The sequence below is a fragment of the Schistocerca americana genome, unplaced genomic scaffold, assembly GCF_021461395.2.
Source record: "Schistocerca americana isolate TAMUIC-IGC-003095 unplaced genomic scaffold, iqSchAmer2.1 HiC_scaffold_47, whole genome shotgun sequence".
Taxonomy (NCBI): domain Eukaryota; kingdom Metazoa; phylum Arthropoda; class Insecta; order Orthoptera; family Acrididae; genus Schistocerca; species Schistocerca americana.
This window is the reverse complement of record NW_025726203.1, coordinates 1,002,501-1,015,000: the sequence shown is the minus strand read 5'-3', so window position 1 is coordinate 1,015,000 and position 12,500 is coordinate 1,002,501. Positions and strand designations below refer to the sequence as shown.

The 12,500-nt window shown below is 58.2% G+C and overlaps 2 non-coding genes across 2 annotated transcripts; both read right to left on the bottom strand.

The window, feature by feature from the left end:
* Window positions 1-7,489: 7,489 nt before the first annotated feature.
* On the bottom strand, window positions 7,490-7,644 carry LOC124583841. Its single transcript, XR_006974278.1, has one exon. It is a non-coding gene; the product is annotated as a 5.8S ribosomal RNA (ribosomal RNA).
* Window positions 7,645-7,995: 351 nt separating this feature from the next.
* LOC124584165 lies at window positions 7,996-9,905 on the bottom strand. The gene has a single exon (XR_006974571.1). It is a non-coding gene; the product is annotated as a small subunit ribosomal RNA (ribosomal RNA).
* Window positions 9,906-12,500: the final 2,595 nt, after the last annotated feature.

Below are 12,500 nucleotides of genomic sequence, written 5' to 3'. Positions count from 1 at the left end.
ATCGTATCTCCCGTAGGAGAACTTGGATACTAGTTCACGCGTGAACCGACACCTCCGACGACTACCCCAGCAGCTACCCCACGGTTCCCTTATTAGGTACTCGTTTTTACAAGATGTCTCTTGTCACACAGACGAGTTTCTGTCCGAGGTCGCAACGCGATCCTCTACCACACATCTTCTACTACCGGAAAGCGCCCGTTGCCCGTGGGTTCTACCTTTTGAGGCGCGGGATTGGGTAGCTTTCGGCAGTTTTGTGAGTAAACGCCGTGTGGTCTGCCAAGGGACATCGCCGTTACCACACAGGGTTCGGATACTAGTTCACGCCACCACGTGAACCGACACCTCAGACGGCTATCCCAGCGTTTACCGCTTTTTTGCGTGGTCTTTTACCACCACGCTACTCGTGTTAGCAAGACTCCTCTTGCAGCCAGAGACGAGTTACGGCCGATGCCACCATACGCGGCCCTCTACTGCATTACTGATCTGCCAGTCTCGCCCTTTACCGCCTAGCGCATGTGAGCTAGGGATCGGGTAGAAACATGACAGTTCTAAGGGTAGTTGCCATGCAGTCTGCAGGGTAACATCGTGGCCAAAGGCTCTCGGTTACTAGTGATTCCCACGCTGAAAAACGTGGCCCGACTTCCTCAAACGATGGCCCTGGACAACAACCCTATATTACCATGGACTGGTCTGGCACCACCTATTCAACATATTCGGTAGCAACCCTCCACTACAGAGGGTCCCATACAGTCACTTATTCAGCATATTCGTGACGACCTCCCACTACAGGAGACCGGACCCTTACCAACTCCTGTTTGCCCCCGACGGCAAAAGGGGACTTACTACAAGGTCGGCAGGTATCCTGCATGACACTGCCTGTTCAATATATTCGGCAGCAACCCTCCACTACAGAGGGCCCCCAGAGAAGCTCATGGGGCCTTGGTCCGGGGCTACCTATTGACATATATTCGGCAGCTACCTCCTATTACGGGAGGCGTTCCCCTATCCGCCACCCGGGGACCCGACTTCGTAGCGTGGCCAGCGCTCGGACCCTGCTCCAATGCGCAGGGTCCCGAAGTAGTAGATAGGGACAGCGGGAATCTCGTTAATCCATTCATGCGCGTCACTAATTAGATGACGAGGCATTTGGCTATTCAACAACAGCCGTCTTTATTCAACAAGTGAATAACACATATATATACATATTGTATGTGGCAGGTGTATCACGCCATGTCCACCACCGAGGTGGGGACTTACAGGGCGTTACCACAATAAAAAGGTGTTAAAACTAACATACAAATATACATATATATACGTGCGGAAAAGAAACAACATAACACAAATTAAAGACATAGAGAAGGAAGAACAAAGACGGTTTATTCCTCCTGTGGATAGGCCCCAGGAGTCAAGGCGAAGAAAATAACCAGCAGCCTAGCCGACGCCGACACGCTGCTTCGGGCTAGGAGCCGTCATACGCTCGAAAATCTTGTAACTTTTGCAGCAACTCTGTAGTGTTCTGGTGCTCAGCACCGCCAGTTCTCGGGGTCGGAAGCCTAAGGCGGCGAGATCCCTCGCCGACGCTGGAGACCATACACCCCTCCAGTTCAACGTCGCGGTGGACACAATCACCTCCTCAACGTCACGGTGCAGGTTGGAGATGGCACGCCGGATGGACGGCGTGTCGTAGTAGGCCGCCTTCTGGGAGTGACACCAGTCGAGCCGGAGGTGGTCTCCGACTATCTGGGCGTCGACCACGCGGGCGATGCCGTCTTTGACCGCCACCACGTCAGGCTTGCGGATGCCCTCAGGTGTTCGGAGGTGGGGCTCCACAGAGACATTGAAGCCCCTCTGCGCGAGTCCACGGGCGACATAACGCACTACAGCGTCATGGCGCTTGACCCGGGACCCGTGCGTCCTAAAGCAAGCCTGAAGTACGTGGTTGGCGGTCTCCACGGCCTGGCACCCCGCGCGGCATCTGGTGTCCGCCTCCCGCCCGCGACTGCGCCGTGCCTTCGTAGGGAAGGCGTTGATGCGGGCGCGGAGGGCGTCGATGTATTCACGCCCAGATAGCAGGCGACTGGTGTCGGCGACCCACTGATGTTGGCCACTGACGGCGGCAGAAGATGAGAGCGCCGCACCGTCAATGGCGATGTGTAGGCGCGCCGCCCACATTTCCCCAACCTGCGTTGACGATTTGAGGAGGTGGCCCTCCCACATTAGGTGGCGCTCCAGCACCTCGATCTCACGCTGCACCTCATCCATGCCTGCACCGTCGCAGGCTGGCCCTATCTTCTTCAGCGCCAGGAGACGGGACCGACGGAGGGTCGGACCCATCCATCGGCAAGATGGAATGCCGAGGCCCCCCTGGGCAACAGGAGCGTGGAAGTATCCCAGGGGGGTGTCCGCCGGAAGGCGGAACCATCTCCTGACGGCGGCCCGGATGGTGACGTCGGCCGACTTCAATGCACCCACCCGGGTGCGGCTGAGGGCCAGCCCGTGGTACAGGCCAGGGAGAAGTACGTTGGTGAGAGCGTGGAGGCGCTGTTGCGGCTTCAGCGGAGCTCGGGAGATGACGTCAAGCTGCTCCACCAGGTGGCGACGTGGATTGAAGACACAGCGACCCGCCGTGGAAAATTGCAGCCCCAGGTACCGGAAGGTTTCACCCACACGCAGGGCAGGCATGGTGGTATTGCCTGCTGTGAAGGTGACATTGCTGTCCACCTTCACCTTCTTCTCGCGCCCTGACGCGACTAAGGCGAGGGTGAAACACTTCCGGGCGTTGATCAGCAGCCCCAGGTGGGCGAGGGCTGCGGTAGCTGCGTCGATGAGGGACTGCAAGCCCCTCGGGGTCGCTGCAAACAGCAAGACGTCATCTGCAAAGGCCGCAGCGTTGACTCTGCGACCGAGGATCCGAGCTCCGATGTGGGAGGGCAGTTGGCCTAAAACGTAGTCCACCGCAAAGTTGAACAGGAGGGGGGAGAGGGGATCGCCCTGGCGAACGCCCCGTGCTGGCTGCACAGACACGCCCACGCCGGCGCCGTCCGCTATCACTGTCGTGCTGCCCTCGTAGCACCGCTCGACATACTCGACAAAACAATCCGGCAGGCCATGCGCCTTCAGCACGGGGCGAAGGGCAGCATGATCTACCGAATCGAATGCCTTAGATACGTCGATCGATGCCACAAAGACAGAGCGGCAGGAGCGAACTGCGTCGGTGAGAGCAGTGTCCAAGATGAAGGTATTTTCCAACATCCCATCCCGAGGGATGAATGCCCGCTGACGTTCGTCCACAGCACATGCGCGCATCAGGCGTGACGCGAGAACCTTGTGAAAGGTCCGCGCCAACACCGAGCAGACCGTAATGGGGCGAAAGTCAGCGGGGGATGTTGGTGCAGCCGTCTTCGGGAGAAGGGACGTTCGCGCGCGAAGCAGGCGTTCCGGAAGGGCGCGGGCCAGAAGGAAGAGATTCATCACTTTCACCAGGACTTCGTGCGGCAGGCGCCGCAACTCCGCTGGGGTAAGGCCGTCCGGCCCGGCTGCTGATCCCCTGGGCGGCAACGCGGCGGCGACCTCCTCATGTGTGACCGGCCCCCATAGGCACTCGGGAGCGACAGGCTCCGAGTGCGGGAGGAGGCGGTCACGAATGAAGCCCGCGGTGGAGATGGGCTTCTTGGTGAAGAGGTCCGCCCAGAAGTCCAGCAGACCAGGGATGGCAGGTGGCGGCTGGAGCAGGGTGCCATCCAAGAGGCCGCGCACGCAACGTGCACGCGACCGTCGGAAGGCATCCTGCGTTCTCGCGTACTCCCAGCGGCGCCGCTTGCGCTTCTGCGTCGGCGGCGCGGCAGGCGGCCGCTTCGATGGTTGGCGCGGCCGCTGTGTCCTGGTGATCGATCTCTCCCCTCTGGACCCGACCGACGCAAGGGCATCCGGGAGCATGCCCAGGATGACATCGGGCGGCGTGCCCCGCCCCAGACCTATGACACGATCCAGGGCAGAGAAACGCTGGGCGGAAGCGGGTAGCCCCGCCAGATGCTCCCAGATGGCGGCGTCAGTCGGCCCCTCCGGCGGCGGCCCGGTGGTGTCGGCCGCGAAGTCCTCGGCTGCGTCGACGGGCGGCGCAGCGGCCTCGCCCGCGTCAGGCAGCGGGCTCGCTGCTCCCCGGCGGGACGCCGGCTCTTCCCCCCGACCGATCTCAAGCGCCTCCATGAATTGGCGGACAAGCTGCTTGTGGGCAGCTTGCCGCCGTCGGCACTTGATTGCCTCAAGCGTTCGGTCGGGGAACATCCTGATGAGCTCTTGATTTACAAAGAAGAACCGGGCGTCCCTCTCGAGGAACAGTTCGGCCTCCGCCTTGGCGAGCGACAGGACTTCTTCCTCCGTCCACCTCGCGCGATGTCTCTCCGTGACGATCTCCGCGTTGGCGGCCGCAAGGTGTTGGCGGCGGCGATGGACCCCGAGACCGTTCTTGGTGGTGAAGCTGCGGTGGCACTCACTACAGGCGTATACAGCTGCAAAAGTTACAAGATTTTCGGCACGGCCGGTTGGCCGGCTAGGTGCTGGGGGAGTTGGGGTGGCACCTTCAGCGGAAGGGCCACCACTTTTTCTCTGAATACTGCCCCCAACTAAAAAAAGGGATAGTGCGAGGGGGGGCTGGTAACCCCCCCAAGCCCCTGGTGCGGTCTTCCACTCTGCGAAAATCAGCGGGCCCACGAGAAGGGGAGAAGACCGCAGGAGAGGAGAGGCTAAGAGGGCTAGGCCCATGTATTGCGCATCACTCTCCCTGTAACCATAACCCAAGGAAGGCACCTCGCAGCAGCAGCACGACTACATCAAGACCGCACTTCGAAAAGCCAAGTCCGGATGCAGCCACACCGCCGCCACTTGGCCACCTTAAGAGAGTCCGACCAAGCCCGACACGCCCCGATCCTCAGAGCCAATCCTTATCCCGAAGTTACGGATCCAATTTGCCGACTTCCCTTACCTACATTATTCTATCGACTAGAGGCTCTTCACCTTGGAGACCTGCTGCGGATATGGGTACGAACCGGCGCGACACCTCCACGTGGCCCTCTCCCGGATTTTCAAGGTCCGAGGGGAAGATCGGGACACCGCCGCAACTGCGGTGCTCTTCGCGTTCCAAACCCTATCTCCCTGCTAGAGGATTCCAGGGAACTCGAACGCTCATGCAGAAAAGAAAACTCTTCCCCGATCTCCCGACGGCGTCTCCGGGTCCTTTTGGGTTACCCCGACGAGCATCTCTAAAAGAGGGGCCCGACTTGTATCGGTTCCGCTGCCGGGTTCCGGAATAGGAACCGGATTCCCTTTCGCCCAACGGGGGCCAGCACAAAGTGCATCATGCTATGACGGCCCCCATCAACATCGGATTTCTCCTAGGGCTTAGGATCGACTGACTCGTGTGCAACGGCTGTTCACACGAAACCCTTCTCCGCGTCAGCCCTCCAGGGCCTCGCTGGAGTATTTGCTACTACCACCAAGATCTGCACCGACGGCGGCTCCAGGCAGGCTCACGCCCAGACCCTTCTGCGCCCACCGCCGCGACCCTCCTACTCGTCAGGGCTTCGCGGCCGGCCGCAAGGACCGGCCATGACTGCCAGACTGACGGCCGAGTATAGGCACGACGCTTCAGCGCCATCCATTTTCAGGGCTAGTTGCTTCGGCAGGTGAGTTGTTACACACTCCTTAGCGGATTCCGACTTCCATGGCCACCGTCCTGCTGTCTTAAGCAACCAACGCCTTTCATGGTTTCCCATGAGCGTCGATTCGGGCGCCTTAACTCGGCGTTTGGTTCATCCCACAGCGCCAGTTCTGCTTACCAAAAGTGGCCCACTTGGCACTCCGATCCGAGTCGTTTGCTCGCGGCTTCAGCATATCAAGCAAGCCGGAGATCTCACCCATTTAAAGTTTGAGAATAGGTTGAGGTCGTTTCGGCCCCAAGGCCTCTAATCATTCGCTTTACCGGATGAGACTCGTACGAGCACCAGCTATCCTGAGGGAAACTTCGGAGGGAACCAGCTACTAGATGGTTCGATTAGTCTTTCGCCCCTATACCCAGCTCCGACGATCGATTTGCACGTCAGAATCGCTACGGACCTCCATCAGGGTTTCCCCTGACTTCGTCCTGGCCAGGCATAGTTCACCATCTTTCGGGTCCCAACGTGTACGCTCTAGGTGCGCCTCACCTCGCAATGAGGACGAGACGCCCCGGGAGTGCGGAGGCCGCCGCCCCGTGAAGGGCGGGGAAGCCCCATCCTCCCTCGGCCCGCGCAAGGCGAGACCTTCACTTTCATTACGCCTTTAGGTTTCGTACAGCCCAATGACTCGCGCACATGTTAGACTCCTTGGTCCGTGTTTCAAGACGGGTCGTGAAATTGTCCAAAGCTGAAGCGCCGCTGACGGGAGCGATTATTCCGCCCGAGAGCATCCCGAGCCAACAGCGGCGCGGGTCCGGGGCCGGGCCAGGTAGGTCCGTCATCCGGGAAGAACCGCGCGCGCTTGCCGGGAGCCCGAGCGCCCAAAGGGGCGAATCGACTCCTCCAGATATACCGCCGGGCAGCCAGCCAGGACACCGGGGCTCTGCCCAACAGACGCGAACCGAGGCCCGCGGAAGGACAGGCTGCGCACCCGGGCCGTAGGCCGGCACCCAGCGGGTCGCGACGTCCTACTAGGGGAGAAGTGCGGCCCACCGCACACCGGAACGGCCCCACCCCGCGGCGAGTGGAAAGGCAACCGGACACGACCCCGCCGCGGATTGCTCCGCGCGGGCGGCCGGCCCCATCTGCCGAGGGCGGAGGCCAGTGGCCGGATGGGCGTGAATCTCACCCGTTCGACCTTTCGGACTTCTCACGTTTACCCCAGAACGGTTTCACGTACTTTTGAACTCTCTCTTCAAAGTTCTTTTCAACTTTCCCTCACGGTACTTGTTCGCTATCGGTCTCGTGGTCATATTTAGTCTCAGATGGAGTTTACCACCCACTTGGAGCTGCACTCTCAAGCAACCCGACTCGAAGGAGAGGTCCCGCCGACGCTCGCACCGGCCGCTACGGGCCTGGCACCCTCTACGGGCCGTGGCCTCATTCAAGTTGGACTTGGGCTCGGCGCGAGGCGTCGGGGTAGTGGACCCTCCCAAACACCACATGCCACGACAGGCGGCAGCCTGCGGGGTTCGGTGCTGGACTCTTCCCTGTTCGCTCGCCGCTACTGGGGGAATCCTTGTTAGTTTCTTTTCCTCCGCTTAGTAATATGCTTAAATTCAGCGGGTAGTCTCGCCTGCTCTGAGGTCGTTGTACAAGGTGTCGCACGCCACACCGCCAGCCGGCTGTGCACGCTACCGAGTAAGTACCGGTATGCGAACCGCCAGGCGACGGGCGCGCATCGCACGTTTCAGGAGGCGCGGCCGGCCCCACAGGCGGCCGCGACGCTCCCAGGTCTGCGAAGCGGGGCAAACGCCGCGCGCTTCAGTATACGTAGCCGACCCTCAGCCAGACGTGGCCCGGGAACGGAATCCATGGACCGCAATGTGCGTTCGAAACGTCGATGTTCATGTGTCCTGCAGTTCACATGTCGACGCGCAATTTGCTGCGTTCTTCATCGACCCACGAGCCGAGTGATCCACCGTCCTGGGTGATCTTTTCTTAGTTTCCACTGTCTCTTTCAAGACAGTTGCATAGGCGGGACGTAGGCGTGTGGCGGCCCCTGTTCAAGCGTTCTGTGTCCAACGGCCTCACGGCCGATGGGCGTCGTACGGCTCCACACCGGAGCGGACAGGCAGTCGGGCGAAAGTCATTCAAAACCGGCGCCAGGCGCCAGGTGCCGCAGGCCAGCCGCTCCAGCGCTTCAGCGCTCGTACCACACAACATTGGCGTTAGTTTTGAGAAGCACGCGTGGTTCCGCACGCGGCGCACGGCTACTGCGAGCCGTACAGGTAGCGTGTTGCGCGACACGACACGCACATCGAAAGACATGCAGTCTAGTCGGTAATGATCCTTCCGCAGGTTCACCTACGGAAACCTTGTTACGACTTTTACTTCCTCTAAATGATCAAGTTTGGTCATCTTTCCGGTAGCATCGGCAACGACAGAGTCAATGCCGCGTACCAGTCCGAAGACCTCACTAAATCATTCAATCGGTAGTAGCGACGGGCGGTGTGTACAAAGGGCAGGGACGTAATCAACGCGAGCTTATGACTCGCGCTTACTGGGAATTCCTCGTTCATGGGGAACAATTGCAAGCCCCAATCCCTAGCACGAAGGAGGTTCAGCGGGTTACCCCGACCTTTCGGCCTAGGAAGACACGCTGATTCCTTCAGTGTAGCGCGCATGCGGCCCAGAACATCTAAGGGCATCACAGACCTGTTATTGCTCAATCTCGTGCGGCTAGAAGCCGCCTGTCCCTCTAAGAAGAAAAGTAATCGCTGACAGCACGAAGGATGTCACGCGACTAGTTAGCAGGCTAGAGTCTCGTTCGTTATCGGAATTAACCAGACAAATCGCTCCACCAACTAAGAACGGCCATGCACCACCACCCACCGAATCAAGAAAGAGCTATCAATCTGTCAATCCTTCCGGTGTCCGGGCCTGGTGAGGTTTCCCGTGTTGAGTCAAATTAAGCCGCAGGCTCCACTCCTGGTGGTGCCCTTCCGTCAATTCCTTTAAGTTTCAGCTTTGCAACCATACTTCCCCCGGAACCCAAAAGCTTTGGTTTCCCGGAGGCTGCCCGCCGAGTCATCGGAGGAACTGCGGCGGATCGCTGGCTGGCATCGTTTATGGTTAGAACTAGGGCGGTATCTGATCGCCTTCGAACCTCTAACTTTCGTTCTTGATTAATGAAAACATACTTGGCAAATGCTTTCGCTTCTGTTCGTCTTGCGACGATCCAAGAATTTCACCTCTAACGTCGCAATACGAATGCCCCCGCCTGTCCCTATTAATCATTACCTCGGGTTCCGAAAACCAACAAAATAGAACCGAGGTCCTATTCCATTATTCCATGCACACAGTATTCAGGCGGGCTTGCCTGCTTTAAGCACTCTAATTTGTTCAAAGTAAACGTGCCGGCCCACCGAGACACTCACTCAAGAGCACCCTGGTAGGATTGCAACGGGGTCCGCCTCGGGACGCACGAGCACGCACGAGGCGCGTCGCACGCCTTCAGCTCGCCCCACCGGCAGGACGTCCCACGATACATGCCAGTTAAACACCGACGGGCGGTGAACCAACAGCGTGGGACACAAATCCAACTACGAGCTTTTTAACCGCAACAACTTTAATATACGCTATTGGAGCTGGAATTACCGCGGCTGCTGGCACCAGACTTGCCCTCCAATAGATACTCGTTAAAGGATTTAAAGTGTACTCATTCCGATTACGGGGCCTCGGATGAGTCCCGTATCGTTATTTTTCGTCACTACCTCCCCGTGCCGGGAGTGGGTAATTTGCGCGCCTGCTGCCTTCCTTGGATGTGGTAGCCGTTTCTCAGGCTCCCTCTCCGGAATCGAACCCTGATTCCCCGTTACCCGTTACAACCATGGTAGGCGCAGAACCTACCATCGACAGTTGATAAGGCAGACATTTGAAAGATGCGTCGCCGGTACGAGGACCGTGCGATCAGCCCAAAGTTATTCAGAGTCACCAAGGCAAACGGACCGGACGAGCCGACCGATTGGTTTTGATCTAATAAAAGCGTCCCTTCCATCTCTGGTCGGGACTCTGTTTGCATGTATTAGCTCTAGAATTACCACAGTTATCCAAGTAACGTGGGTACGATCTAAGGAACCATAACTGATTTAATGAGCCATTCGCGGTTTCACCTTAATGCGGCTTGTACTGAGACATGCATGGCTTAATCTTTGAGACAAGCATATGACTACTGGCAGGATCAACCAGGGAGCTGCGTCAACTAGAGCTGAGCAGCCGGCCGCCCGGGAGTGTGTCCCGGGGGCCCACGCGAACACGCAAGCGTCCGCTCAATTATTCTGCAAACAGGAGGAGGCTGAGCTCCCCTGCACCATACACCTCGAAACCCTCTCAGGTCCCGGCGGCGCGCAGCGCCGTCCTAAGTACTTGGTCGGGTTCGAGAGAGGCGCAATCGCCCGGAGTTTGGCGAGTAGACGCTTTAGGTGCGACCACCCGTGCTCCCAACTGAGCTTGCCGCTGCCGACATAGGCCCGGGAGCGTGCTGTCGTGGCATTGCCGGCGGGAGACAACACGCGCCACCTACGGTGACCGGCAGCTCCAACGCCAGCGCCACAGAAGGACAAAAGCCCCACTTGGGTGCCGAAGCGAACTCTCCCAGCACAGCGCACGCGCCAACACGTCCGCACAGCTGCGATACAAACCACCTGCGAGAACCGCAGAGGCGACCGAGCAGCAGACGGCGTCGCGGCGCCGAGCGCCGGGCGGCGGCGCATCCTCAGCGCACACAGTCCTCAATCGGACCAGCACACTGCAGATGTCCACCGCGCTTCGCACCGGGCCCGCGAGGACCTACTTTGGCCGCACGGCGCCGCGTGCAGGGTGCGCCGGCGCGCAGCTGCGCCGCCTGCCGCCTCCGTCGGCCGGCGCGCCTGCCACTGGCCGCCCCCACCAGCCGGCTGTAGCGCGTGCGCCCACGCACCGCGCGGCCAGCACGCCGGGAGGCCCCCTCTCACCGGCCGGGGACGGTCCCACCCAGCCACCGCCGCGTATCGCTTCACACCCAGATGACATTCACGTTCGTGGGCATGGTGGGTATCGCTGGAACAACCGGTTGGTAGCTCAACCGATCGTCGCCATCACTGATTCACCTCTAGCGAGAACAACCGCACCACAACGGTTTACCAGTTGTTCATTTGCGTAACGTCACCAGCAAACGTAGGCGTCCATCGCCATTTGCAAATTCAACGATTGTTGCATGCCTGTGTCAGGTGTCACGACACACTATGTCTGCCCACATACACGCAACAACATGTGCACGCTTCGCGAACACGTGGAAGGTGGCCCCCGTACGTATGCGATGTCCATTGCGCGAACGACTGTCAACCGGCCTCTGTCGCATGTCGCAGATGTGGAACGCAGTGCACCATGCTATCACGGTGTGTGAGAAGAGACGACTACGTCTGACAACACGCGCCACTACATCAACAGACGGCTCATGCTGATCGCCATCCAGGGCATACCACACTGCAATCCAGCTCTTATAGGGAGACGACACGTAGCTGAGTGCACAACATTTGGACCGCATGGTTCGCCGTTGTTGGCGCAGTCGTTGTACGGTCACATGTACCACGATGTATCATTCAGTACATGAGGACCAATGTGCAGTACAGTGTGTGATTTGGACGTACAACATCAGCGGACAGTTGACACAGGCCGTACCACAGCGTAGGCTAAGTGCTTCGCCATGCGAATGCCAATGAACAACTGCAAATGCCAATGAACAACTGCAAAGGGCATTGAGCATGTACGTCCTGCTGCCATCCACATTACAGTGTATAGCTGCAAGGTGTTTAACATGAAGCGATACACTGCGGACCGGGCAGTGCGAGTAGCAAACTATGTTGCGGGGGTTGCAGTTAGGCAACACTACACTAATTTAACGCGTCGTATGACAATTACAGAGCAGGTTAAGGCCCAACGTGTGTTGGGTTAAGGCCCAACGTGTGTTGGGTTAAGGCCCAACGTGTGTTGGGTTAAGGCCCAACGTGTGTTGGGTTAAGGCCCAACGTGTGTTGGGTTAAGGCCCAACGTGTGTTGGGTTAAGGCCCAACGTGTGTTGGGTTAAGGCCCAACGTGTGTTGGGTTAAGGCCCAACGTGTGTTGGGTTAAGGCCCAACGTGTGTTGGGTTAAGGCCCAACGTGTGTTGGGTTAAGGCCCAACGTGTGTTGGGTTACGGCGCAATATAGGTTACATTGCGGCGCAATATAGGTTACATTGCGGCGCAATATAGGTTACATTGCGGCGCAATATAGGTTACATTGCGGCGCAATATAGGTTACATTGCGGCGCAATATAGGTTACATTGCGGCGCAATATAGGTTACATTGCGGCGCAATATAGGTTACATTGAGGCGCAATATAGGTTACATTGAGGCGCAATGTAGGTTACATTGAGGCGCAATATAGGTTACATTGAGGCGCAATATAGGTTACATTGAGGCGCAATATAGGTTACATTGAGGCGCAATATAGGTTACATTGAGGCGCAATATAGGTTACATTGAGGCGCAATATAGGTTACATTGAGGCGCAATATAGGTTACATTGAGGCGCAATATAGGTTAGGTTAAGGCGCAATATAGGTTAGGTTAAGGTACGACATAGGTTAGGTTAAGGTACGACATAGGTTAGGTTAAGGTACGACATAGGTTAGGTTAAGGTACGACATAGGTTAGGTTACGGTACGACATAGGTTAGGTTACGGTACGACATAGGTTAGGTTACGGTACGACATAGGTTAGGTTACGGTACGACATAGGTTAGGTTACGGTACGACATAGGTTAGG